Raw genomic sequence first — 24,877 nt, 5'->3', positions numbered from 1 at the left:
CAAGAGGGGAGGACTCAGGGTCGGGTATATCACATGACCCATGAGGATGTGGGAGCTGTACTTGATGTGGTGGCTGGTACTTTACAGTTAGATACAATACAAGTTTATGCTTTATTTGATCCTGGAGCTAGTCATTCCTTTATATCTTATAGAATTGTGAATAACTTGCGTATGTTATCCAGTAACTTGGGTATAGGGGTGACTGATGTAACCATATTATTCGATAGTTTCACCCACATTTAACTAGTGTTTTGCCTATGTTTTATATATAAAATGCCTTGATATTCTTTGTTTTATGTTTTGAAGGCACTTTTGGATGAAAGATGCAAAAAGGAGTAAATTGAAGGTAATTGGCAGATTTGACGTTCAGTCGATGTTTTGTGCAGAACGTGAGCTCTAAAGGTCGAAATGAAGTGATTCCAGTGGCATTAAAAAGCTAACATCCATACATTTCTGGACATCTAAGTCAAGACAATAAAATAAGGAAGAGCATGGAAATCGCAGCTTTCAAAGTCAAATCTCGCAATCTGCCAGTGTTGACCTTCGGTCAGTCCGACTTGAATATCTAGAGCTACAAAAGTCCAATTGATGCAAACTCAATTGTTTTGGATTCCTGACTCAAAGGCCTATAAACGCTCCAAATTTTAGCCAAAACGATGTCATATGAGGGAGATATGATTTTTTAAAGATGACAACTGAATTCTGCCAGCAAACAGGTTTCGTGAAGAAACGAGTCCAGATTACGTTCCGAAGCATCTAAACCGACATCCAAGTTTTTATTTCAGGAATGTAGCTCCTCTAAGTCAAAGCTTGAAGATTTCATGCAAAGCTATTTCTCTATTTTTAGGAAAATAGTTATTGAACTACTTAAATGTAAATTGTCTACTTAAGAGAGGACTATTTTGTAAAATAGAGATTATGGTTTCCTAGCATATAAAAAGAATGAGAGAAGAGAAGGGGGGCAGCCACCCAAGAGGAGAAAAACGCCCCCCTACTCTAAGAAACCCTAAATCATGCATTCTTCCATCTTTTTGATTAGTTGTTCAATAAACATGCAAGGCTAAACTCATTTTCTTGGTTGCAAGGACACGGAAACCTTCGGATTTCAAGAACTGTGAGATCTATTTTACCTTTTCTTTTCAGTTTATATGATGAATATGTTTGTTCTCCTATGCTTATTTTTCCTATGATTGTTTATTTTAATTGCTAGAGCGGACTCTAAGTTATTATTATAGACAATTTATTGCTAAGTTTGATATCAAAACTGGAGTTGTGGTATATGAACTTGTGAAGCAACTGAGTTTAATAATTGTAGCGGATCTACGTTATTAATCTTAGGGAGAACATTCGATCAAAGCAACATAAGCAGACAACTTAGTTGTTAAGATAATGAATTTATCTAGATCTTAAGGCTGCCATTGGATCAAATCATTAGTGCGAACACTGTGATTATTTGTTGGTTAGGGTTAGTTATACGGCGGATCCGTTAATTAACCAACGTTAAGAAAAGATAAAAATTCAGAATATAAACTGGAATTTCGTTTCAAGGATCAATTTTGATTTCTATAGGTGGATGTGTGATTGCGACCAAGGTTTGTTCTCTTGATAATTTTCTGATTTTATTAAATTTTGTTTGATAGTTTTCTGTTTTATTTTTCTTTAGCCTATATAACATCCAACCCCCCCAAATTGCATAACATATAGCATAAAAATCTGAACTAAATCTTCCTCGTGGGATCGACCCCTTGCTTGCTCTATACTATCTTGTGTGTTGTGTTTGAAGCTAGGGTAATTAATTTGTGCGACCGCGACATCGCAACAGTGACGGTTAGTACGCCTCTGGGAGAGAATATACATATTGATGATATTTATAGAGGGGTAAAACTATATATTGGAGGATTAGAGTTGAGGATAGATCTTATGCCGTTAGAGTTATATGATTTTGATGTGATTCTAGGCATGGATTGGCTAAGTAAACATAAGGCACAAGTGGATTGTTTCACCAAGACGGTGACAATCCAGGGAATAGGTGATAAAAAGGTAGTGTTTAAAGGGGAAAGAAAGGTAATTCCAAGTTGTGTAATTTCAGTCTTGGTTGCTAGAAAATTACTAAGAAAAGATTGTTCTGCTTGGTTAGCCCATGTAAGAGAATCAGGGAAAGGTAGCATAGATTTGGCTAGTATTCCTGTTGTGAGGGAGTTTCGAGATGTATTTCCAGAAGAACTGCCTGGATTACCTCCAATTAGAGAAATTAAAGTTTCCATAGAAACTATTCCAGGAGTTTCTCCTATAGCCCAGTCTCCTTATAGGATGGCACCTATGGAATTGGCAGAACTAAAGGTCCAACTTTAGGAATTGTTAGATAAAGGCTTCATTCGGCCTAGTAACTCACCATGGGGAGCTCCGGTACTGTTTGTAAAGAAGAAGGATGGCACCCTTCGTTTGTGCATTGATTATCGTCAATTGAATAAAGTGACGGTAAAGAATAGATACCCACTTCCACGAATAAATGACTTGTTTGATCAGTTAAAGGGTGCTAGAGTGTTCTCTAAGATAGATCTGAGATCTGGATACCACCAGTTGAGAATCAAGGAACAAGACATACAAAAGACTGCCTTCCGAACCCGTTATGGGCATTATGAGTTTTCAGTGATGCCTTTCGGGTTAACTAATGCTCCAGCATGTTTATGGACTTGATGAATCGGGTGTTTCGACCTTACCTAGACCAATATGTGGTTGTATTTATCGATGATATTCTGGTATATTCCAACTCTCACTTAGAGCATGAACAACATCTAAGGGTTGTGCTACAGACTTTAAGGGAAAATCAATTATATGCAAAGCTGGATAAGTGTGATTTTTGGCTCAAGGAAGTAGTATTTTTAGGCCATGTGATATCCGCAGAAGGAATAATTATGGATCCAAGAAAGGTCGAGGCCGTGTTAAAATGGGAAAGGCTTTCCAATGTGACAAAAATCCGAAGTTTCTTGGGTCTTGCCGGATATTACCAGAGGTTTATTAAAGGGTTCTCCACCATAGCATCACCTTTAACCAAGTTGACTCGTAAGGAAGTCAAGTTTGTTTGGTCGAAAGAGTGTGAAGCGAGCTTTCGAGAACTGAAGGAGAGGCTCACTTCTGCTCCTATGCTGGCCCTTCCATCGGGGACAGAAGGGTTTGTGGTATATAGTGATGCCTCAAGAAGGGGTCTGGGATGTGTATTGATGCAACACAGTCGTGTGATTGCTTATGCATCAAGACAGTTAAAGTCGCATGAGGTGAATTACCCGGTTCATGACCTAGAACTTGCAAGCGGTGGTGTTTGCTTTAAGAGTATGGAGACATTATTTAAATGGGACACAAGTCCAAATCTTTACAGACCATAAAAGTCTGAAGTATTTGATGTCACAGAAGGAGTTGAACATGCGGTAGAGAAGATGGTTAGAGTTAATAAAAGATTACGATTGTGTTATTGACTACCATCCTGGTAAGGCTAATGTAGTAGCCGATGCCTTAAGTAGGAAGGGAAAAACAATGATGAATGATATGGAGCTTAAGGAACAGGAAAGTATAGTGGAGTTAAAGAAGATGGGCTTGCGGCTAAGTGTTGGGCCCGAGGGATCACTCTTAGCTCAGTTAAAGATTCGATCTGTGTTTCGAGACAAGGTCTTAGTGGCTCAACAGGCAGATGGAAAGGCAAAAGAGATTAAGGAGAGGGTAAACAAGGGTATTGAGACATCATTTCAAATGCTATTCGATGGGCTAATAGCTATGGGTAGACGAATCTATTTGTCTGAGGATAAGATTTTGAAGGATGAAATATTAAGAGAAGCTCATGAATCTCGATTTGCTACTCATCCGGGGAGCACAAAGATGTATAGGGATTTAAAGGAATACTACTGGTGGCCAAATATAAAGAGGGAAATAACAGAATTTGTGTCGAACTGTGGGATCTGTCAACAAGTAAAGATAGAACACCAGAAACCTGCAGGGGAATTACAGTCATTATCAATTCCGGAATGGAAATGGGAGGATATTTCTATGGATTTTGTGACGGGATTACCAAAGGGAAAGAAGGGGAATGATGCCATATGGGTGGTCGTGGATCGACTAACAAAATCTGCTTTGTTTTTGCCTATGAAGATGATTGATTCAGTGGATAAACTGGCAAAATTATATGTAAATGAAGTAATCAAACTTCACAGCGTGCCAGTTTCAATTATATCGGATCGGGATCCAAGGTTCACATCGAGATTATGGCCTAGCTTATAACAGGCAATGGGGACAAAGTTGAATCTAAGCACAACATTTCATCCTCAGACAGATGGTCAATCCGAAAGGACCATTCAAACTCTCGAGGATCTCCTGAGATCTTGTGTGTTGGAGTTTGGAGGGAATTGGGAGGATCTCCTGCCATTGGTAGAGTTTACTTATAATAATAGTCATCAAACCACCATTGGTATGACTCCTTATGAAGCATTGTATGAGAGGAAATGTCGTACCCTAATTTGTTGGGAGGAAGTAGGGGAAAGGAAGCTTTTAGGACCTGAAATGGTGCAACTGACAACCGACAAGGTGAGGGTGATCAAAAAGAGGATGAAGGAAGCCCAGAATAGACAAAAAAAGTTACGCAGATAACCGAAGAAGGCCCTTAGAATTCCAAGTGGGGGATAAAGTATTTCTAAAGGTGGCTCCTTGGAAAGGCATCATTCGATTTGGAGTAAAAGGGAAATTAGCCCCAAGATATATTGGCCCTTTTGAGATTAAGGAAAGAATCGGTCCAGTTGCATATCGATTAGAATTGCTTGTATATTTGGATAAGATTCATAATGTGTTCCATGTGTCATTGCCGTGAAAGGCCAAAATAGACCCCTCACGGGTATTGCCACAAGTTCCTATGAAGATTGAGGGGGATCTAACCATGAAAACTAAGCCAGTCTAGATTTTAGATCGAGATGAGAAGCTGTTGAGGAATAAGAGAGTTCCCTTAGTGAGAGTATTGTGGAGAAACTCTCGAATAGAAGAACAAACATGGGAAAGAGAATCCGAGATGAAGGAGAAGTTTCCACTCTTATTCTCCGACATAGGTACGTAACTTGAATTTCGAGGACGAAATTTTATTAGGAGGGGAGAATGTAAATCCCGAGAAAAAAAATAAAAATCAAGGCTGGATTAAATTTAAAGGAAATAAACTAAACTAGAAAGAAGTGGGGGCAAAACAAATACACTTAAAGAAGGTGGGGCCTAAATGCAAATAAGAATAATTATAGAGTATAAGTACTCCTTTTGTCACAAAAAAAAAAAAAAAATCTGGAGATGACGTAAAGAAAGAAAAGAGGGAGTTTTATGTTCATTTTTACAAACCATCCAAGATTAAGGGTTGTAGGTAAAATAAAACACTAGTGGGAAGGGGTTAACAAGAAGAGAAGAGGGAAAGGCCGGCTGCCATTAAAAAGAAAAAAAAAGAGGGATCAAAACTTTGATGCGTATCGGGTAAGGTATTCTAAACCTGTTTTTATGAGTCATTTCAAGTTGATTTTGAATTGATGCCTGGATGTTAAACTATAGATTTTAGTTCTTAGACTTAAATTGAGGAAAAAGTATGAGTTACTAAATTAAAGAACTTCTTGTGTTGTGTGTAAATGGAAAGGCTGACGAATCTGGACAGTTTTGTCTCTTGATTTTCAAGAGATTTCGGGTAGGAGGATGAAAGAATTAGGATCAGATTCCTTATGAAAATTGTAGTTTTGAATGTTGGCTAATAAATGAAATTGGTCTTGCTTAATTTGGAGTTATAGAACTCCCGTTATGGGTCACCAAATGAGACAGTGACAGTTCAAAAATGTCTAGACAGTAACAGTTCAAAAATGTCTAGACAGTAACAGTTCAAAAATGAGACAGTGACAGTTCAAAAATGTCTAGACAGTAACAGTTCAAAAATGAGACAGTAACAGCTCAAAAACGAGACAGTGACAGTTCAAAAATATCTAGACAGTAACAGTTCAAAAATGAGACAGTAACAGCTCAAAAACGAGACAGTGACAGTTCAAAAATATCTAGACAGTAACAGTTCAAAAATGAGACAGTAAGTTCGGATTTTAAGTAGAAATAGTTCAAATATATGTATAAAGAAGTGATGACTGAAAGAAAGACTTATTGGTTGTTGATATGTTTATAATAAAACATATCCGTGAGTGAGAAGAACTTATAGGATAAACCTGTGAATTTCAAGAGGGACCACAAGCATGGGCAACAACAGCAGCAGCAGCAGGGGAGTACGAATAGAGCTTCTATTTCAGGTAGGTGAATCGCACCTATACTTCCTAGTTAATTTCCATGATTTATTTATATTACCAATGTGAAATGTGATTTTCTGAATGTATGGGTATTCAAGGTGAAAAGTTGTGTAAATTGCCAAATGATGAAATTATCACTGACAAAGGAAATATGAGAAGTGCGATTTGAGGCGTAAACTAGCATACATTTAGTGTATGTTAGGATTCCGGGTAATGGGATCATCATGTATGGACTAACATACATTTAATGTATGTTAGGATCCCGGGTAAGGGGATCACCATGTATCGACTAGCATACATTTAGTGTATGTTAGGATCCCGGGTAAGGGGATCGCCATAATTGGACTAGCATACATTTAGTGTATGTTAAGATCCCGGGTAAGGGGATCACCATGTATCGGCTAGCATACATTTAGTGTATGTTAGGATCCCGGATAAGGGGATTACCTTGGAATGACTCATATGGAGTGACGGTGATGGCACCGGTGATATTGGTATCGGTAATGTGATAAGAAAAAAAATGATCATGTTCAATCTCTCATAGAGTCTATAATGAAGGTTGAAAGTGGCAGAAGGAACAATTAATAATAGTTGGACAAGGAAGAGATTATAATAATAATAAAAAGAAAACTAGAAGGGAGAGGCAAATTAACTATGAATACATGTTACTTTGTTAAATTGTTAGATGTTCATGTTGTCATATTTATTGTAATATTCACCTTTCAATAATATGTATTTTGTTTCAGGATCATCACATGCACGACAAGAGTAGGTCCTAGCTTATGCTCCTTTCTTGTAATCTAGTTTCTAGGGAGTATACATTTGTATTTTGTAAATATGAAAATGTTTGTATAACTTAATTTGTATAATTAATGTTTAAACTTGACTGAATGAATGTAACCATGTAGTTCATATAATCATGCTTTATGCCGATGTAATTATACTTATTTATTTTTATCTATTCATAATGATATCTTGTTATATAATGCATATCGTAAATATTGTGGTTGATAAAAGTGGGTATAAGTGTGGAAATTGAAAAACCATGATGATTGGGTCAGGAATTGAGTTATGAGATGCGAGCTATTAGAAGTGTAAATAAATTCATGTCAATAACCTCGAACCTTCCGGTATCATGAACATATATGTATATAAAAAAACAAAAAAATTATTATGTGTTTTTTTTTCGATTGATATGAGATTGTCGTTTTATCCTGAAATGGGGGATGTTACAAATAAAAAAAGTTTATATTATACTTTTTTGAAATACTATTAGTGGATCCTCTAATCTTGATAACTATTTTTATTATTGTTTAATCTTCACATTAATCTTACATCTCAAAGTCCTCTTTAACTCATCACCACCACCACCACAACCATCATCATCGTTGTTGTAATAGTTGTTGTTGTTATTGTTGTTGTTGTTGTTGTTTTAACCTTCCTGTGGTTCGACCTCGATCTTGCTGGGTTATTTATTACTTCGACACTCCTACACTTGGGAGAAGATATCAACTTTTTGATCGTGTCAATGATCCATAAATAGGCATAAAGCATTTTGAGAATGAAATATATGTGAATGAGCGTAAAGCATACTGAGATTGAAAAATATATGGATGAGCTATAATTGATATAATAGATATTGATATTGATGAACTCTTAATTAAATTAATTATGATCTATCAGTATGGTAAGAAGTAATGAACCCTAAATTGGTTAGATTATGAATGAGAAGTATTTGTGATGATTTGATAAAGGTGGTTAGATTAAAACACGAAGAAGGATGATTGTGATGTTACCATGAGTTCAACAATTCAAAACATAAGTAATGAGTATAACATTGGTGAAGAAATATAATGTTAATCAATAAGTTATTGTGGGTATGATGACAATAATTCAATAAGTATAATATAAAAAATGAGAGTTAGTTAGTTAGAGAATATATTAAATAAAAAAGTTGACATAAAATTAATGTGCTTATAAATGTGTTAAAGATGTGGTGTTTACTCATATGATTTGGTAAATATTAGTAACCATGATGACACAAATATTTATTTTAATTTTTATGATCGTATGTGTCACAAGTACTTTCCCTCAAAGATCTTAGTCCTCGTTAGAGTGCTATTGAGATAGTTTTACACATTAGATAAGTCATGTTAATGTCTGTTGAAAGTTATAAGTGTTGTAACTTTACTATTTTGTATGTATAATTTTGTATAATCACCCTTGTTAATTGATGACATTAATGGAAGGTGAGCATAAAAATATCATCATGATGTTGTGCGTGTATTACCTCATTTCTCATATATATGCAGTATTTTAAAGGTGAAGACCATAATAAAAGTTTGAGGCATTACAAAAGTAGTAGAGTGCACTTACATTCCTTTGCCTTCGGCTAAAGCTTCCTCTAATGGGTTTTTCCATGCATCAAATTTGCCACACCACACGAAATAATTCAGTAGCAGTTAATCTTTATTCTTTTGAATATTTAGTCTACATATATTTACCAAGAAAAAGAGATAGAGAGAATCACACCTAACTGTAACTACAATCAAAGAATTATCCAAAACATAAAGAACAAAGTAAACTGGAACACCTCGACCAAAATTTAAGCAAGTAATCTAGAATGATCTAAGATCTTGAGAGAAATGAAATTTGTTCGACTTTTTTCAATTTCTTAAAATGGTATGAGGTATGCTAGTCATTTTGGTTGGAACATAATGAAATTGACAACCTTGATCAAGTTGATAATACCAAGTCCTAAGATAAAATCTCGTAACCACAAAGCATGACTTGTTACCTTAAAACAAGCTATAAACTCAACCTCCATCTTAGATGAAGCAATAATTAATTGTTTAGCATTCTTTTATAAAATTGTCCCACCAAACAACATAAATATATAACCTGACGTAGATTTCCTACTATCCATATAGCCAACAAGGTCTATATTTGAGTATCTAATCACTTTAAGTTGATTTGATTTTGTATATATGAGCATATAATCTTTTATCCCTTGTAGATACCTCATAACTTCTTTTACTGACTCTAATGTTCAATTTGTGGGTTACTCTAGCATTTACATTCCCATTACAAAACTGATATCCGATCTTGTACAAATTTGTGCATATATCAAAATCCTAATAATAGATGCATATAGAAATTTCTTTGTGTTATTGTTTGAAGTTATTTTTTGGGCATTAGTTTTCATTTAATTTATCACCTTTCATAATAGGAGCATCATTAGCTAAACAAAACTACATGTTATATCTCTTAAAGACTTGATCAATATAACATTTCTAAGATAATCCAAGCAATACTCAAAATCGATCTCTAAATACTTCTATGCTAATGACATAGGATGCCTCATCCATATCAACCATCTTAAAGATCTTAGAAAGATAATATTTGGTTTCATACATCAAACCAAAATCACCACTTGCTAGCAAAATATCATCCATATATAGGACTAAAAAGATAAACTTGCTCTTATTGAACTTTAGATATATACATTAGTTAACGATATTTTCTTTAAATATGAAAGAAGTGATGATATTATTAAACTTAATATATCATTTCTTAAAAACTTGTTTAAGTCCTTAAATGAATTTCTTTAATTTGCAAGGCATATGTTCATTTATAAGACCTTTACGTTATTCCATTAATATATCTTCATCCAAAGTCCCTTTTAGAGAGGAAAAAAATAGTGTTCACATCCATTTGAGTTATTCTAAAGAAATATGGGATAATTACAAAAAAACAACTCTTATACCCTGGTCTATTTTTCATTTTCAATCTAAGGTTTGAGAAATTATGATTTTCTTCTTGAACTTTCTATATGTAATAACACTTAACATTTTGAAAACAATTCAACAAAAAATCTAATTATTTATAGGTTTGTTATTATATTCATTTTAATAACTAAAGAGCCAAGAGCCCCTATAGCATTAAAATAACAAAATCTCCATTTATAATCTATAATTATAATAATACCATCCAAAATTCCATGAACACAAATTCCTTCTAGGCATTTCATTAAAAAATATTAGGCATTATTAGTGTTTTTGTTTTTGATATATTTGGAAAGAAATGAATCAAAAGACTCACAATTCCTTCCTGTTACATCTTCAAAAAATCCTCCAATGCTTCACTAGCATATACATTCACTGCAAATCCATTTATTAAAGCATTTCAAGTACCTATCTCTTTTTTAGGGGTCTTGTTAGAAAACTTTCTTGCGTTTGATATTTCTTCATGTTTTACATACATATCGACAAGTGAAATACATACATTAATTACTCTATCAAGTTTCTTCCTCAAAAAAATAAAAAATTAGATGTACCCATTCACCTAATTCTAGAGCACCCAAAGTAGCAATAGTTGAAAAAATGCTTGACTAGAACTCACAAAATAATTTTAATGCTTCATAGGTTTGCTTATTTTGACAATATCAACCAATCATTACATTCTAAAAGACCAATTATTTCTTCAGAGTAGCATCAAACAAAACCATAGAATATAAACATCACCATTATTATTAATGTGAACCTCATGAATATAAAAATCCAGAAACCCATAAAGAAGTAGATAAAAAAACTCAAGAAAGCTAAAAATCAGGTTTGGATAGAAACCTTAACCTAAAGAAAACCATATATTTAAGAACCAAATGTATTGAAAATTGAACTTAGACCCATTATTTATAAAGAAATAAGAACCCGAAATATATGAAGACACCACAAGGTCACTTATACTTTGATAATTCAAATATGTTATTTGTTCTAACAAAGAGAAAAGTGTTGTATAACTTAAAACACAAGTTTATTCAAAATATCATGGCTACTAGATATTACAAAAAAATAAAAAATAAAAGTCCTCCTAAATAACCATAATGGACCCTTACTAAGTTGCAAATTAATAGGCCCAAAGTAATAATCACCTAACACTAGTCAGGTTGAGAGTTATGCTCAATAATGTAAAATTGAATAACAAGCATAATTACACTAGAATTCAAATTTTCTTGTTCAACATTTTCTTAGGCATATCATTCATTCTCTCTTTAAGATGATTCATCTGAATATGTAAAATTAAAAAAAACTTCTAAAGACAATAAAACACCATCAACCTGAAGTAATGGATTGCCATCAAAACCCTACATAATCATGTTAGCAAAGAAAAAAAAATTGAATACACCTCTCCTTCACATATAAACTCTCTTATCAACCATATTCTTATTTTTTTTAGCGTCAATTAATCATCATGAGCTTGCTTAGGTGTTAAAGAAACAAGAAATTTCTCATCTTTCATAAAAATAAAATCTATTTTTGAACACATCATGCATAACTTTTCGATCATATTACCAAGGCCTACACAACAATAAAGGATTAGCATGCATAAATGCATAGGCACAACATCTCATCATAATACTTTCCAATAAAGAATGCAACTAAAACTTGTTTAAGCTCTTTCACTTCTTTACAATCATGTAACTATTGCAATTTATATGGAATAAAGTTTTTTGTATAGTACAAGTTTAATTTATCTACCAAGGCCTACACAACAATAAATGATTAGCATGTATAAATGCATAGGCACAACATCTCATCATAATACTTCCCAATAACGAATGCAACTAAAACATGTTTAAGCTCTTTAACTTCTCTACAATCATGTAACTATTGCAATTTATATGGAATAAAGTGTTTTGTAGTATACAAGTTTAATTTATTTACCAAATTAGTACTAGCTATATTAGTGAAGCTGTTATATTAATAATCATTCTAAATATCTTATTATGAACTTGACATCTTATATGAAAGATGTTCTCTTGTTTCTCTTCCAAATCTCTCATCTTAATTTGTAAATTTAGTGCTCGTTTTACCATAAATGCCTCCCTTTTAAGTGGATACTTAACACAATCAACACTATCATCCTCAAGTTGGTTATCTTCATCTCATCATTAATCTCTCCATCGATCACAACCTTACCTGGAGCTTTTATAACCATAGCTCACTTGTTTAGACATCGCGAAGCAACATGACCAACTCCCAAACAACAAAAACATTTTGTCATTACTACAAGAAGTAAGAGTTTCAACTTTACCTCAACTATTAGTGGATATGTCTTTTTTCTTTTTCAAAGTCTCAATCCTTTCCCCCATAATTGGATGAGATTGGGCAACCCCTATATTAGCCTTCTAATTAGGTTTCTAAAGTGACGAAGAACCTAATGATTGGCTTGACCGTGAACTATCCTTATGTTTGAGTTGTCTCTCTAATTTTATTGTCATATACACCATGTCATCCAACTCTATATAGTGTTGTAATTCCATAATATTCACAATTCATCTAATTTAAGAACCTAGTTATAGTGGCCTTCCTATCCTCCATTATATTAGCTCAAACCACTACGATCTTCATCTCCTTACGATACTCATTTACACTCTTTGAACTGGCTTAAACATTACAACTTTTAAAACAATTCCCTATAATAATGACTAGGGATGAATCATCTCTTTATAATAGCCTTTATCTATTGTCAAATCTCAATAAACCCCTCACGATTCTTGTTGTGACTCAACATAAGCTAAATCCACCACACAATGGCATAGTTCATGAACTCAATTATGGAAAACTTAACCTTCTTATCCTCAAAATAGTTATGATGGTCAAATATGAGCTCGATCTTCTTCTATCATTCCAAATACACATCAGGATCATTTTCCCTTTGAAATGAAGGACTCTTTATCTTAATGCTACCCAAAGACCCATCTACCCCATCATGGTACCCAAAATTATTTAAATTATCTTTTTGGATGAACTGCCTATCTCCCCTAACTTCCGATACCTACAGTCTCTAGGCTGCCCAAACTGATCTTCATAGCCTAATCTCATCAAAATCATTGTCGATAGTAGGACTAACATGCCTTTCACGTGTCCTAACATTATTTCCACATTGATCAACTATATTTCTTAAACCATTAATTTCAACATCATGTCTCTCTTTTCTCTCCATCTTATCCTCCAAATTCCCTAAAATTGTTCATCATTTCCATTTGTTATGCTAAAGATTGAATTTGAAAAGCCTAATTTTCAATTGGTGGTGTTGTTTTGTTGTTGTCCAACATCTTCAAATCTGCAAAATATAATTTACAATTTATATTAATGATAAAGAAATTATATTTCCTTACTCACTTCCTCACGTGTTTACATATCTCGTATTTCACTGAGTTATGCTTTCCACTTTGAAGTTAAACACAAAAAATAGAACAACTTAGTCATGAAATCAAAATATATGTACTAAAAAAAAGAAATATACCAAAAAAAAGAAGAGACAAAACTCCGATTATGATTTCGCGAGTGGGAAATAAATTCATACGAAACATAAATATTTTTAAAGACACGAAATAAATCAGATGTGAAACTAATGAAACTGACTTTATTAACACTTAAATATCCCAAATATAACTTTAGTATACTTATTAGGTTAATTTCAATATTAGCAAAACATGTTTTATAAGTTGTTGCAATTAAGACTTGATCCAGTTTAATATTTGATGTTATTCTACCCAAAAGCCCTTGAATATAAATCTTGAAGCGATTCCAACGTGGTTTGATTAATTCTTCTTTGTATTGGTGTTTTCTTGACAAAACTGGATCTTTAGCTTTTTTAACATCTTTTTTTTTTTCTTTTTTTGAATTTAGTTGCACTAATATGTAAGGATAATAATAAAAACAACAAGACACTTTTTTTAATAGCACATGCAACAAGCAAAGGAAGGAGTAAAAGTAGATAAATAACCTAAGAAAACTGAAATTCATGTTTGGATAAAAATATTGACTAGGAGATAACCCTAAACCTAAGAACCAAAGGTATTGGAAACTAAACTTGAACTCGTTATTTATAGCGAAACAAGAATCCAAAATATATAAAGACACCACAAGATCATTTATACTTTGATAAGTCAAATTTGTTCTTTACCCCATCAAAAAAAAAAATATTGCATCAAGTAAAACACAAGTTTATTCAAAACATCGTGACTGCTAAATTTTGCTACAAAGAAAACAATATATAATCCTCTTAAATAAATCTAATGAACCTTTATTGGGTAGAAACTAATGGGCTCAAGCTAATAAATTAGTTAAAACAAGCCTAGTGTCTAAAACAGTAATAAAACATTGATTTTAGCCAAAACAAGCCCAAACTAAAAAGCAGGGCCTAAATTGAATATAAATATCCAAATAATAAAATAAAACCTTTAAATAATTTAGATTGATACAATTAAATACTATAGCACTCATTTCCTCGTGTAACTAGAATAAATAAGGAATTCTTGTAAAAATATATATTTTTAAAACATTAAAAAATTCTTGTTATACTTGAAAACTATATTGTTATCTATTAAATATACAACTAGTGAACTCTAAAAAAATAAGTTGAGATAATGATAAAATTTGGATATGCATCAATAGCTGGATACGCAATATTGTTTTTGGATTTAACTTTTTTTTTTCCATGTGGATTGAAAATTCTAGCCGGGAGAGGGTTGTAAAACTAAATTTCTCATCGGTCCATAACTATGAAAGTTAAACAACACAAATACTAAAATAATCAATAAAAAAAAGAAGAAGAAAATTTACAAGAATATGATGGTGCATTAGCCCTAAAATCTGAGAAAACCTTGTATATAAAAGAACTTCAATTTAAAGTGGATTGTAATAGCAAATTTGTATCACAACAAACCAAAAAAGAAACATCTTGACGGCGTTGCCGGCATTAGGAAGCAGTATTTGAACTCTTGGATTTACGAAAAGCAATGAACTTCGACGTATCTCTTAATTGAAGCTGTAATCAGAAGCCTTTCACATGTTAAACCCATTATAGATCCTGCCAAAATAAACTTTGTTTTCATTTTTTTCAGATAAAATCAAAAAATACATTTTTTGAGAAAAAAGGATATATAAAATAGAGAGCCAGCGATCAGATAATTGTAGTCTGAGTTTTTTATTCGACACTTTATAATTCCGTCAAGGATATCATCACATCAATGGCCCTCCATCAAGTATTTGTTAAGCAAAAAAATAAACCAAAAATCAATAAAGAAAATCTGTGTGGAAAAAAGAGAATGAAGAAGGAAGGAAACAAGAAAGAAGAGCAGAGGGCTCAGAAGGATCCATTGGTGTTTTTATAATCACGAGAAGATCATAAAATAGGTAGTTATCAACATCACTGCCCTCGTACTCTTCTCCTGATCCCATATCAAATACAAAACAGAAGCATACACAATTTGTAAGAGAAGGAAGTTTAAGAGCAAGGAAGGGGGGTTTCGGCTATATATTGAATATGATGTTCTTACCTGCTAAGTTGCTGCTCATATATTGAATCTCAGAGGCGACTCTGGAGCTTCAGATTGGGGTTAGGGTTTAAATGAGGTTAATGGGCTTTCAGGACCAGGGAGCAGCCATTTCTATTTGGACCATTAGCCCAGTTTCAGTTTGGTTGCTCCCAGACGTAAAAAGCAAAAGAAAAGCACAAGCCTTGACCAATACCAAAACAATCACCTTCCTTTTTTACGTGGCTTTATGTTAGACATAAATTTCCTTTTATTGACTCTATCACGAACTTCATTTCTTTTTTATTTTCAACATAAATTGTTAGAAAATCATTCAAAAATAAATTTTAGTTTTCATCTTGTTTTGAAGTTTTTTCTAAACAATTTTTATTACGTAATTGTTGTGTAGATACAGAAAGGGTAAAAACAAGCTTCATTAATCTATTAATAAAAAGCTATATAGATGGGGTGGCCTTTTTGGTTGACACTGATCCTTCACGTAATTCTTGAATCCTAGATAGCTCTCTTGAAACTTAGGTTATGTGGAACATAAAGTTCAAAATGTTAGGTGCACATTTCTTGGCCAGGGAAATCTCCTGAATACAACTTCTTCGCTAGTTTGTGAATTTTGGTCAATATTGAATTGATGAAATCCATCTCTTGGATTAAGAGCATAACTAGGAATAAGTAATTTCACTGTATCCTCATTCATGATTAATATTATTTTTTTTTAAAAAAAGTAATATGCTGCCATTTGGACCGCATGATCCAAACGACAACACATCCAAAAAAATGTACCCCATATCTTTTTCTTTTTTTCTATTTTCATGTCTCGATATAGTTTTTGAGTTTCAAGGAGTGCAAAGTACAACCTTTTATGCAGGTGAAGTGCCATATATTTTTCGTTAATAACCTTAGAGCAAATGCAAATCACTTTCTATGTAATCAAACACTTTCACATTGACATTTACTAATATTTTCATCAATTGATTTTCATGCAATTCTCAAGGTGAACCGATGCAACCAAGATTTATAAATACATTATGTCACCAAGTAAACAACAAGGGTCAACACAGTTTACCATTTCCTCATACTCAACATTTCACTCTCGTCCTTATATTTCTTTTTTCATTTCTCTCATAAAAATTACTAACTTAAGCATTAGAGTTACTTGTTCCATAAGGAACTAATTTTTCAAGCAAACTTTCAATCACCGGTCAAGCCTAACAAAACCTAGATACAAGCCCACACATATCGGTCCACTTTCATAATCGTGGAAAGCTTAATATTTTATATGAAGTCTTTTTTCCAATTTCATCAATGGCAATAACCTGAATAAAAAGTAGTTCATTCCTATTTCACATATTTTCACCAAAAACATTTTCCATGCTTGACAAAATTTCAAACCAAAGGAGAATAATTAATCTTCTCACTATAGGAACTCCAGCTCCCTTAGGTCTTTAAAAGCTCTTCTATCAGGTGTAAATGCTCAATAATATTTTTGTGGCGATGCAACTACATCTTTATGCTCTTTCTCCTGCATAACAATAAGCTCCACTAACTGTACAACGACTCTAGTTCCTTCAAGAGATAAGGCATAATAACATGCAAATGAGTAATGCTTGCACTTTTATACTTATATGGTGTTGCATATATCGTTCTTACATAAGATGCTCCAAACAATCTAGCCACCATCAATCTCAATCCAAGTCTCACTCATGTACTAGAAAAAGACTTGGGTGGGAGACAAGCTTCATGACTTCACGAGCTCACAAGAAAGAACAAAGCCTTCACCAAGTGGGAGAATGCCCACTTTGTCGTAGAATATTGCACACTTGGCTCTCCAAAGACCATGTCAGCATAAAACCTAGCTTAGAAAACTATAAAGAACTTACAGACCTTTAAGAGTATATACAAAATATGAGAATCATCATAGAGCTTGTTATACAAGACAATAATGTTATGAACAAAGTTCTTCCAACAATGCTTAATGGATCTGTGCAAATATGGTACCATAGTTTAGAGTCTAGCTTTATTCTTCACTTTCAAGTTCTTAGCTCCAAACTCATGTCTTTATCTAGTACAAGAATTCTAGCTAAAAAAAGCATCACAAAGTTCTTCACTGTCACATAGTGAGAAGATGAAAACACTAAGACCTATCTTTAAAAGTTTAATAAGGAAATGCTCAACATGGAATGATTCATTAAGCCAAACATCATAGAAGCCTTGATTAATGGAGCTTACAATTATTTTTCTATAGGAAAAGATGTATACTATACCTGACCAAAACCTCCTCAACATCAAATACGCAAAGAAAAATTACATTAGGATGGAAAAATGCAACAACAATTTTTAAATAAGTTTTTACCTTCTCATTGAACAAAGTCTTTCAAAATACAAATCACCACATTCACTAAAAAAACCAAGAGAAACCTTTTATTAGAGTTAGAGTTAGTATAGGTATAAAGAGTTGCTTAAAATTTGGTCATGCCATGGTTTTGAAACATGGAGATTAGTTTCACACTTCTATGAAGCTTTAACACCTAAAGTAGGCAAATGGTAAAATCGATGTGCAATGAAACTTTAAAGATAAAGACCTTGAAGAAGCAATGAATTACTTAGACTTGTTAGTTAAAAATACTTAAAATTAAGACATTGTAGGCACTTGTAAGGTATCAAGTAAAACTCCACCCCATACATCAAGAGGCAACAAGTAAAACCTTAGAGAAGATCATGACCTCTAAACCAAATTCATAAATTTAGGTAGAAAAGTTGAGGCGCGTGAATTGAAAAAAGAGTGGTTAATTAAAATCTATTCAAGAAATTATGTCAAATTTATGAAACTAATAAATATGCCACTAATGATTATCCAACTTTGCCATCTTTTAAGAAATGTCTCCATGAACAAGCCGATACTTTAAACATTTTTTAAATGTCAAATCCTAATCCATACTCGTAGATTTATAATCTTATTTAGAGAAATCATCCAAATTTCAGTTGGAAGAGTAATAAAAATAATGCACAAACTTCACAGCCACCATTTCAAGAACACTATAATTTTCAAGATTATTAAGGATATATACCTCCTTATGTTCTTCCTCCTAGAAGTAATCTTAAGGAAACATTGCATTCATTCATTGAAAAGCAAGAGTTAATCAATACTCAAAATGTTCAAATTATGATAGGTTTGAAACAAACTCTTGCAAGATTCACATCTACTCTTAGTTTTGAGGAGAAAGGTAAGTTTCTTTCTCAACCATAGCAAAATCCTAAAGTACAATACAACTCAAGTGTGGGTAGCTCAAAAAGTCAACACATGGATCAAGTCAAATCAGTTATAACTCTTCGTAGTGGTAAGGCTATTATTGAAAAACCTATTCTTGAACCTTGTGAGAAAGATGATGAATCAATCTCTGAGGGTAATGAAGAAGTCAAACTTGAACATTGCAAAGAAAAAAATAATTCCTCACTAGTACTTCCATCTCTTCATACCATGACTAATCAAAGGAAAGTGAATCATAATTCTAAAATTTTTGAAATTTTCAAATAGGTAATGATCAATATATTTTTATTGGATGCTATTAAACAAGTACCCTCTTCACAGTAGTAAGACTGGTTGGCACATGTGCATTAATGATTAGTACTCAAAAGTGTATTTTTATCAATGTTTTATATCATCATTTTGCACTTGAAGTATCAATAACTCCTTAACTAAAGCATGTTTTATAATAACATATCTAATAATATAAGATACCTTTAATTTATAGTAAATGTTCATCTTAAATGCAGGCCTATCACATAAATGAAATGATTGATTGATGAGTTTAAGTACTGAAATTGAAAGGACAAAGAGATGGCCAAACTTAGAAAAGAGATGTTGGTTGAGTCCAAACTAGAACACTGTTTGGTAATTGAGTCATATATGGAGCTGTCGATCTCAGATTTAGGTATGCTTTATATGGATGGAAAGATAAGACATAGGCCTAAAACTTTCATCTAAAGTCTAAGATTTAAAAAGGCCGTTTTCAAGTTCAAATTGTAGCAACAACAGAGAAGTTTGAATCTGTCCTGCAGCCCAGACATTGTTCAGTGTTCAGCCCATATCTCAAGTTCTAGAAGTCCAAATGACCTCAATTTTTTTAGATGAGACAATTTACTAGAACTTTCATGAGTATAGGTGGTTCAAATTCGGACGTTATCAATGATGTTTTGTTTAAACAAGAAGATAAGGATTGTCATCAAGTCAAGATGTGGTCACCCACTCAACAATTAGTCATCAAATCAAAAGTTTCAAATTTTGGCCTATAAAAGGAGGTTAGGCATCTTGATTGTTCAGATCAAAATCATGTTCTTTATTTCTTTCTTTATATTTTTGTAATGTTTAAGTTTTATTTCATGTTATATTTTCCTTAATCTCTTGTTTATGCTTTTCATTTTCTTTACTTTACTTATGTTCTTACGTTGTTTATTTATGTTTCTCTTCTTTATTATGTTTATCTAAGTTTATTATGTCAAGGTGAAAATGTTTCACTAATGGTGTTAGAATAAGTATAATATGAACTCCTTTGTGTGTGGTTTCTAGTTGATTAACAAAAATAGTTTATACTATACTTATTTCTAATACCATTAGTGGATCCTCTAAGCTTGACAATTGTTTTATCATTGTTTAATCCTTACATTAATATCCCTTAAAATTCTCATAAACTCTTTATTTTATTTATATATATATATATATATATATATATATATATATTATTTGTAATTTATATAGTTCACCTCATGGTTCGACCCCGGTCTTGCCGAGTTATTTATTACTTCGACACTCTTGCACTTGGGATAAGACATAAATCTTTTGGTCGTGTCAATTGATTATAGGAAACTTAACTCATTGAATAGAAAATGTTATTTTTCCTTACCTTTCATGGATCAAATCCTAGAAAGAGTTACAGATTATGAATTTTATTGCATCCTACATGACTATTCAAGTTACAACCAAATTGAAAATGCATTTGAAGATAAAGTGAAAACTATTTTCACATGTCTATTTGATATTTCTACATATCAAATGATGCATTTTTGATAATATAATGCATTAGCCACATTTCAAAGGTATACGTTTAGCATATTTAGTGATTTGGTTAAATGTTTTCTTAAAATCCTTATAGATACTTTTTCTATTTTTTGTGATTCATTTGATATTTCTTTAACTAATTTGGAAAAGGTATTGAGGAGGTGTGAAGAGAAGAATCTTATGATAAATTAGAAAAAATATCATTTCATGGTAACAAACGGTATTGCACTTGGTCATATTGTTTCATTAATAGAAATTAAGGTTGACAAGTTTAAAATAGAGTTAATTGCTAACTTGCTAATTCCAAAATATATTAAAGATGTTAGATCATTCTTAGGACATTCTAGTTTTTATAAGAGGTTTATCAAAGATTTTAGTAAAATATCTAAGCCAATGTGTAACCTCTTCACAAAGGATAATGTTTTTGAATGAACTAAAAATTATAAAGAAGCCTTTGTTAAACTTAAAAACTTGCTTGCTTCTTCTCTAATCATTCAACCTCCTAATTGATCATTACCTTTTGAAATAATATGTGATGCTAGTAATTATGTCGTTGGTGTTGTTTTAGTACAAAAAAAGATAAGAAACCTTATATGATTTACTATATAAGTAAAAATGCTCCAATGAATTATTCCACCACTAAAAAAGAATTACTTGCAGTATTATTTGCATGTGAAAAATTTAAATCTTATATTGTTGGCTCACCTATTGTTGTTTTTAGTGATCATACAATATTAAAATTTCTTTTTTATAAGGATAGATTGGTACGATGAATCTTGTTACTCTAAAAAATTGATATCACAGTCAAAGATAAGAAAGGCACAAAAAATATTGTCGTTGATCATTTGTCAAGGTTGACAATAAAGTCAACATTTGATATCACACCAATCAATTATTACTTTCCTAATTAATCTTTATTTGTCTTTGCTACAATGCCTTGGTTTGCTATTATTATGAATTATCTTGCAACAAGAGATTTGTCAGCTCATTGGAGTGCCCAAGATAAAATAAAAAATTTTAGCGAATTGAAGAATTTTTATTGGAATGACCTTTACATGTTCAAGTATTTTCTTAATAAAATATTTCAAAGATGTATACCCGACAATAAGGTAAGTAATTTCATTGAATTTTTTGATTTAGAGTGAGGGGTCATTTCTTATAAAAAATTATGATTGTAAAAATATTAAAATGTGAATTTTATTGGTCCATCATGTTCAAGGACACACATATATTTTGCAAAACCTATGAAAATTATCAAAAGTTAGGATCTATTTAAAAACATCACTTGATACCTTTAAATCATATTCATATCATTCAAATCTTTGACTGTTGGGGTATAGATTTCATAGGATGATTTCGTCCATCATTTGGTTCTTTATTCATATTAATCACAATATATTATTTTTAAAATGGTTAAAGGAAATTGCAAGTCAATTTTAATGATCAAAAAACAATGATCAAATTTTTGAAAGATAATATTTTGAGTCAATTTGGAATCTCTCGAGTCATGATAAGTAATAATGGAACACATTTATTCAACAAGTCATTTGAATCCTTAATGAAGAAATATGAAATCACATATAAAATTCTCACCCCTTATCACCCTCAGATAAGTGGACAAGTAGAACTTGCTGATATGGAGATCAAACAAATCTTGAAAAAAAATATGAAACATAATCGGTAAAAATGGTTTTTAAAACTTAATGATGCACTTTAAGCTTATCAAACTTCTTTTACAACATCATTAGATATGTCACCTTATAAGATATTTTATGAAAAACCTTGTCACTTGCCCTATGAAACATGAATATAAAGCTTATTAGACAATTAAAGCTTTCAATTCAAACCTTGATAATACCAGTAATCTGCTTAAGTTACAAATAAATGAACTTAAGGAATTAAGAAATGATGTATATGAGAATTCTAATATTCATAAAAGAAGAATTAAAGTGTTTCATGACCAGAAAATTTTAAGAAAAACATTTGATGTTGGTTAAAAGGTTTTTCTATATAATTCTTGACTCAATTTATTTTCTAGAAAGCTAAGATGAAGATGAAGGGGTCCATATATTGTGAAACATATGTATTCTTATACGGCCTTTAATATCAAGAATCTAAATAATGAAAATGTTTTTAGAGTGAATGAACATCATTTAAAAGTATACTTTGATAATTTTCCTAATGAAAATGAATATATTGGTTTGAATGATCCTATTTATAAAGATTGATTATTATCAAAAATCCAAATAAGCTAAGACTTTTGTTTTGCTAGTCCTTTTCCAACCTTAGTTAAATGACAGATAATGCTACTTCGTGACTCTGAAATCGGTTCTTTTAGTTTTCTATGATAACTGATTTTTTTTAATACATTTATTAATCAATTGTTCAATTCTTTGTTTATTATATTTTCTTTACATCTCTTCTCCACCTCTAGTTTCGAAAAATAGACAACATTCTTGAGAAATTGAAAAAGTATTTTCCTGATTTGCCTCAAAATACAATAACAATTGTTCAATACATATGAGAGATTGAGGTTATTAATACATTATGAAATTTCTAAAGATACTCGCTAGATAATTGAAATAAAAGTTTGATTATCAGGTGAGTCTTTATTTTTATTTTAATTTCACACAAGCCTAAGATAAGTAAAAAACTATTGTGAAGAAGCATCAAGCAAAACAATTGAAAGTTTATCACAAATATGCTAGATGAACTTGCAATACAAAATGTCATTCTTTAGAAATAGTCTTTATAAACCGTGAAGATAAAATACAACTCATTAAGGATGGCTTGAGTAAAAAGTCTTTAGATAATCTTCTATTAACTTTTAAGACACATCCAAGTAGAGTTGTGTATTATGTAATTCGTTATTTATGGCTATATTTTTATTTAAAAAAAATATGCTAGATATAGTTTTGGAAATCTGACTAAAAAAATCTATTTTTCAGTTTTTAAGAAAACTGGATGGTAAACCTATTTTTGAGCTATAGAGGGAATTTAAACCATTTTTGGATGTAAAATCAAGAAAAGGTATGAGCCACAGCCATAACTACTTGTATATATACATGTTATGACACAAAAAGAATTTAGTTAGTCTATCTATAAAAGTGATATGATTGCATTTCTTTTTTCATCTCTATAAAATCTTCTCATCTTTCCCTTTATTTTCATTCAACCCCTACAAAGAGTGTGGAAAGTGTAGAAATGATAGGATCCTCGACTCATAAAATAAAAAATATTTTTGTTTTTGGTGGATCCATTCCTGAAAAAGAAAATGAGTTTTTGAAATAAAAAACTCATCTTGGTCAGGTATTAGTTACCTTGAAATAATATGGGGGTGTCAACAACACTTTCTTAAGAAATTGTCAAGTTTTAGGTATCATTGTAAAAGCTTTAGCCATACAGAACATCACTGGTAAAATATTTAAAGAGAAACTATAGTTCTTAATAATGTCTAAATGAATAGCTATAATGCTTGAACATTTTGAAACCTTTATTTCTTTAATAGGTGGTTTGGACATATTAAAAAAGATATTTTAGATTTCCTTTTAAGCCCAATTAAACATTTAACAGAAACCTGTATGTTTGTTAAATGTTAATAGTTTTTATAATAATCTGATGTCTTTTCTTGACCATGTTGTAGAAGTTTATAACATCTTCGGCACACTGAAACATAATCTCTATTGTAATTGTTGAATAATTAATTGATCAACTAAAAATTTTTATCCTTGAAATTGATCCATCTATGAATCAAATAGACTGGTCAACCATAGAAAGTTGTAAGAAGCACAATTTGGATTTAAGCCTTAATATGTAAATATTTTTTATTTTGGTTTTATGATATCAAATTATTTTTTGTTTTGTTATTTATTTTGGTTATATTTGTTTAAGTGTGTTTCAAGTTTTTTTATAGTTGCTATTTCAGGTGATATCTTCTATACGTTACCTTTCTAATTTTAAACATTAAGGACAATGTCTCATTTTAGTTGGGAGAAAAGCTAGTTGACAAAGTTAAAGAACTTAAAAAAACTAACTAGTTTTTTTTCTCATGTTATTAAAACTATTTGATAGAATTGTTACTGGTAGGATGATAGAGTAAGGAAAAATTATACTCTTTAGACATATCATAATAAATATTTTACAATGATTATATGCAACATTCATAACAAGATTTTATCATGCACTTCTTTT

The 24,877-nt window shown here is 31.7% G+C and overlaps 2 non-coding genes and 1 pseudogene across 2 annotated transcripts; 1 reads left to right on the top strand and 2 right to left on the bottom strand.

Annotated features, from left to right (window-relative positions):
- The first annotated feature begins 5,028 nt into the window (after nucleotides 1-5,028).
- On the top strand, nucleotides 5,029-24,615 carry LOC140955316 (uncharacterized; annotated as a pseudogene).
- LOC118062775 (small nucleolar RNA Z155) lies at nucleotides 15,258-15,333 on the bottom strand. Its single transcript, XR_004689824.1, has one exon. It is a non-coding gene; the product is annotated as a small nucleolar RNA Z155 (small nucleolar RNA).
- Nucleotides 15,440-15,522, bottom strand: LOC118062774 (small nucleolar RNA R41). The gene has a single exon (XR_004689823.1). It is a non-coding gene; the product is annotated as a small nucleolar RNA R41 (small nucleolar RNA).
- Nucleotides 24,616-24,877: the final 262 nt, after the last annotated feature.

This window comes from Populus alba, chromosome 2 (genome assembly GCF_005239225.2).
Source record: "Populus alba chromosome 2, ASM523922v2, whole genome shotgun sequence".
NCBI lineage: Eukaryota > Viridiplantae > Streptophyta > Magnoliopsida > Malpighiales > Salicaceae > Populus > Populus alba.
The sequence above is the reverse complement of the archived record's forward strand: the minus strand, read 5'-3'. Positions and strand labels throughout refer to the sequence as shown.